The sequence below is a fragment of the Phocoena phocoena genome, chromosome 1 (genome assembly GCF_963924675.1).
Source record: "Phocoena phocoena chromosome 1, mPhoPho1.1, whole genome shotgun sequence".
NCBI lineage: Eukaryota > Metazoa > Chordata > Mammalia > Artiodactyla > Phocoenidae > Phocoena > Phocoena phocoena.
The window spans coordinates 150,555,698-150,561,743 of NC_089219.1; positions in this window are offsets into that span (position 1 = coordinate 150,555,698).

Consider the following 6,046-nt stretch of genomic DNA (forward strand, 5'->3'; position numbering starts at 1 on the left):
ACCGGGGCACGAACCCGCATCGCCTGCATCGGCAGGTGGACTCTCAACCACTGCACCACCAGGGAAGCCCCATTATCATTACTTTGTAATGATTTGTTCATGTCTTTCTCCCACACTAGACTATGTTAAAAGACAAAATTCAAGATCTAATTGGCTTTATTCAACAATTCATTAATCGGGCAGCATCCCACCTAGTAAATACAAGGGCACTCTGAGGAGTTGTACAAAATGGAGGGTTTTTATAGAAGGAGAGTGGGGCAAGGAAGTTACTAGCAAAAGAAAAGGAAGAATTGTTTCAGGATAGGTCACCTTCTTTGGGGGAAAAAATGAGAGTCTAATCATGCAGATTACCTCATTAGTGCTGACCAGAAAATTCCAGACTGGCCCAATTAAGAGTATATTCCTGGGGGCTTGTGCTCCGCAACAAGAGAAGCCACCACAATGAGAAGCCCGCACACTGCAGCGAAGAGTAGCCCCCGCTCGCTGCAACTAGAGGAAGTCCGCATGCAGCAACGAAGACCCAACACCTCCAAAAAACAAATAAATAAATAAATCTCTTTAAAAAAAAAATGTCTCCAGTGATCTCTGTTTGTCTAGTTCCAAGTTTTGAGCAATTTTTAACATATCACATGTTCTATTTCTTGAGGAATACATGTTCCTCAGTATCTAGTGTACATAATGTTTGTACAATAAATAATAAAAAATGAAAGAAAATTTTGTTTATTGCTACATAAACGAGTATAAAATAGAGCATTATTACAGGAAATAATTGCAAATAAGTCTTCGTCTCAACGGCTTATTTTAGATTCAGAATGATTAGGACTTTAGAAAGGTACAATATTGCTTATAATACTGTCTTCCTAACATTTCTTCGTGAAATGTAAAAATATTTACACTAAGTGGGATATAGAGAGACTATAAATATCCTCACAAAGTTCAGGTCAGGTTTTATGGTCAAATAAATTAAAAGAAAACTTTGTTTTCAAAGCGTATTGAATTTTGTACTTCCATATAAGGGATTACGTGTTTTATTATGGGTGTCCAAGGTTGAATAAACTAATAAATGAGTATTAACTGACGCTTCTAGACTGTTGAACAATTTGATCTAATCCAGATTGTTTCCTGGAGAACTAGGGTAATAAATCAGGTGCAGAAGTTGTACTCAGACTGGTTTGATTACTTTACAGAGGGATGGCGGCCAGTAATTAGCGGAAGAGATCAGAAGGTGAGGGCAGAAGGGTAGAAAAACAAAAGTCCGCAATGCCTAGGCTGGGGGAAGAGCTGTGGGGAGTTAAACAAGGGGAACACACCCTGTGATGTGTGTGTGTGTGTGTGTGTGATTTTAAGAGAAATGGGAAAAGATTTTTAAAACTTCTACAGTATGTTATGAATGAATTTCCTTCGGGTCTTTGTCAAGACAATTCAGAAAAGATCTAAATTGCTTCTCTGATTATTTTTTATTTACCGAGTTGATGTTTCTTGAATGCCTCATCAAGAAAAACCTGGGCCAGAAAAGTAGACTTTATTCAGATTACATGAGAATAAAATATATAAATTTTAAAAAGGTCAAACTGTTCATGAAGCATTGTAGAATAAGCTTCGCTTGTGAGTCAAAACAGACATGCACTACAGCAAGATCAGACTTGATGAATGACGAATAGTGTGTCTTTAAGTGGTGGCAATATAACTCTTCAAAGACTACTGCTCACCTTGTTATGTCCCTTCAGACTTACTGCAAAGTCCCTATTACCTACTGAAGCAGATTGCTATTCATTCCCAAAATCCCTTCCATCCTTCTTCTTTAGTAATTAAACCACAATTATAGCTGGCACAAGGTCACTTGGAATTTTTTTTTTTTAAATACATTTCAGCCTGCCTGCAGTAATATATAGCCATGAGCTATGAGAATAAGTACTGCGTGCAACATTTAGAAAACACCCTTAAAGGAAGGTGGTGTACCCTTTTTGCTCCCTTTTTACTGACTGGAATGTAGACATGATTCCGGTAGCTCGATATTGTACTATGAGGTAGAATCCAGCACATTGTAGGCGAGAGTAACCTTCTGCATGTGTAAGGTGCTGTTATTTTGGATTTGGTGACACCTTCAGCTGAAACCAACTCTAATCTGAAACACTCATGAATACAAGAAAATAAGGGCCAACTGGTATTTGAGTGAAAGGACCCAGGAATTTAAATTTGGAAAAAAATGTTTAATAGACTTTACTAAATTGTGCCTAGAGGCTGTTTTCCATCCCACGCACAAATTCTTAAAAAGCAACGGATGAAAGAGAAAACCTAGGAAGTGAAAACTGAATGTAAACAATAAGGTAAATGGATCCCTAATGAAGAAAATCCAAAGGGATAAACAAGCTATTCCCGGAAAGTAGGCTGGATACTTGGTGAAGGGCATTACACTTTTTGAGGCGAGGTCCCATTAGATCTGGAATGCTCTTCCCAAGGGTTCCTATGCTTCTGAAATTATTTCGCTTAATTGCAAGAAGAAACTCACCTATAGAATCTGACTTAGTTTTCAAACGTGCGGTATCACATATACAACCGAAAAGCGTACCTAAATGTCTTTGGGAATTCAGAAGGGAGTTATTCTGCCCCAAATGCAGCTGGCTTAATGAGAATAAACGAAGAAAGACTTTGTTCCCTCAAGTTAAGAAAACGAAAACATTACTCTCCATGATTAGCAATGTTATCTTATTACAATCTATTCAAATTCTTGACTAATCCACAATGTCCAGTTAAAAAAAAAATGAGCATTTCAGAATCTCATATATTCCCCTTCTCTGCTTAAGAGTTAATATCAAATAGATGTCTTCATTTTTTATGTCAAAGGAAAGAAAGGAAGATGAGGTGTATCTGTATGTGTGTAGATTATCATCTACCTCCTGGTTTCCTACCTTGACGTCCAAGGATAGGCTTCAGGAGGTCATGACCCCCCGCTAAATTGTATGTACAACTTATGTGTGTGTACCTTTTTATGGGGAGAGACTCCTTAGCTTTTATCAAATTCTCAAATGATTTCAAGACAATGAGTGTAGGTTGGATGGTGCAGAATACTTCAAAACCATAAAGCATGGTAACAGGCTATTGCCAGACTGCCAGAGGAAGTATCAGTGGGGTTGTCACCAACAAGGACAAGCTAGTGAACCCAAAGGCTGACCCTCCTCATGGTGAGTCCCCAGTGAAGACCCTGGAGAAATTTAACACATGATGTAACAATTACGGCTACAGAAATAAAGCAAATAATGACCCTTAGCCAACACGGGAGCACTCTCCAAAAAGTCATTTTCTAATCCTGATCATCTTTTAAGTTTCCAGCTATATTGAAAAGTAGTATGTTATGTGTTTATTGGGCCCTCACCATCACAAATCTTATAATTTGACAAAAACTCCATCATTATTGAGGTGAGTCACACAATAAGGGTGTTCATTCACCTATTTATAAAACAGGGAGAATGATCAAAGACACTCCCCAGCCTTCTTCAAACAGTGGCTTGATTGCTGAATAAGAGAAAACTTAACAAAAGGGCTTGGAGAGTTTTCCAAGGAAATCACACCCTTGACACCTTCGTTATTGTTACTCCTCCAGATACATTACTAAAGCTCATACATTTAGCACTTTCTCTCAATTTCAAACTGGGAGAATTCCTAAGTCATTTTCATGCTATCAGAGCCCTTGAGCTTATAGAATTTATAATTGTTTTACTGTTACTATGAATGTTTCATTTTATCTCCATTGCTAACCACCCTACAGTGTTCCAAGTTCCTTATTCATAAATATTTGCATAACTATCACCTAAAAATGGTTTTGGTCAAGGTCATTTATAAGGGGAAGGCATTCCCTCCCAGAAGGGAGGGATGGGTTACAGACTTGCTGTTAAGTGTTTCCTTTCTAATAATAAACACTAGAAAGAGGACAGACTGTGCTTTAGTCATTGCATGGCAACCAATAGGTGATCACTAAATATCCATTAAATAAATTAATAAAGCTCTAGAATGTTGATAATGCATGGCAGTAATGATCCCACTAATATCATTTTGAAATGTTAATGGAACTTGATAAAGGCAGAAGTCACCAGTTAAAACCACCAGTTGGAAATATATACACAATCTAATAATTTGAGAATCATTTTAAAGAAGCTAGCTTCAAATACATTATGCATGATGTTACTATTGTGTATGTATAAGGTACCAAATATTACCTTCTTTTGTGTGTGATTTTAAAAATTAGCTGCACTTTTTAATTAAAAATAACTTTTATTACATTTCTTATTACAAAAGCAATACATATTATTCACAAATTTTAGCACGATCTTATTTATCCAGGAGGTAAACTTTTCTCCAGAGAAATGTATCTCTTGGTTTATACTTATAATAAAAATCAATGAAAAAAAAAAGTATTCAAAAGAAATCCACTGTGCCTTCACACAGTTATTATCCTTTTACAGAAGACGGATACCTACATTCTGAAATTTTAATTTAAGGTAATACTATGGACTTTAAACACTCAAAATATCTAAATTTCTACCAAACACAAATTACCTTACATTCTGATTAAATACATGCAGATATTAATATGGGGACTTAAAAATACCTTACATGGGCTTCCCTGGTGGCGCAGTGGTTGGGAGTCTGCCTGCCGATGCAGGGGACACGAGTTCATGCCCCGGTCTGGGAGGATCCCACATGCCGCGGAGCGGCTGGGCCCGTGGGCCATGGCCGCTGAGCCTGCGCGTCCGGAGCCTGTGCTCCGCAACGGGAGAGGCCGCAGCAGTAAGAGGCCCGCGTACCGCAAAAAAAACAAAAAACAAAAAAAACCTTACATGGATGAATAAATAACTAAATAAAAACATTTATCAGATCATCAAAAGACGGTGTATTTAGATGCAGAAAGAAACCTGCATCACAAGAACAAAATCATTACAGCACAACATGCTATGAGCAGCTAGATGAAAATTACCTGAAATAAGCTCCTAGTTGGTTGCTGAACTGCCAGCAGCCCAGCACATCACATCTTAGGTAACAGGGTCCTGTATCATCCACAGTATACAAGAACCATTCGGGAAAATTGCATTGCATCTTCTTGCTACTCACCCTCTTGACCAGCAAGTGGGCATCCGAATGAAAAGGGGGAAAAAATTTAAAAAGCTAATAACTTACTATTCTTTTTTTAAAAAAAAAAAGATTTTGCTTGTAAGATATAGTATCCTTGGGAGCTTCCATGCCTTCCTTCAGGAGCAGTGACGTATTAAAATCACATCTGCAGGGACATATTTATACATTTGACAATCACTGATCTAAGGAATAATTACCTGGTTTATCTTTAAGGGAAACCACATGATTAATGCATTGAGGGCTTGGTTCCCCCCCATCCCATTCCTCCAAGGTTCTACATAAGAGAACAGTAGACCACAATAGTGACAATTAGCTAAGAGGAAGGGATTAGAAGACCAGATGCTCTTGAAGTCATAACCACAGCTTTCTTAGAGACCGCATCACGGTAGCAGACCCCACAGAAGGGCATGTCTCCCTGCACCTGTTCTGAAACCAAAAGAACTCCTTGGGAGAGTTGATTCCCAAGGAAACTTCTTTTACTTCTTCATGTGATCCAAATGGCACCCTACTGTTCTCTCCAGCCCTCATTTCGAACCACGAGAGAGGATGACGTCAGCCCTCTTCAGCTTTGAGAGGCACACAGTATCAGGTAGAAAATACAGTAGCTACAAAAGAGAACTCAGAAGAAGGGTACATATTTTGTGGAGTCTTGTAGTCAGATCCTGCCCTCAAGGGGCCTGAAACAAGAAAAACTTCTCTAAACAAAAAGATGGCTACTAACGCTGCTCTTCCGTCACCGCAGAAGAGACGTTTTAGGGACTGAATTTCTCAGATACCCTCCATTCACCTGGTGAATTTGTCTCGTTTCCAATGTGACAAAAAAGTGACCGCAAACCTATGTATATTGTACCCTAGCCTGCGCACTTGTAGTGGATGTAGAGACCAGCTCTTACAGCACAGAAATGGTTTGCTGGAGTTC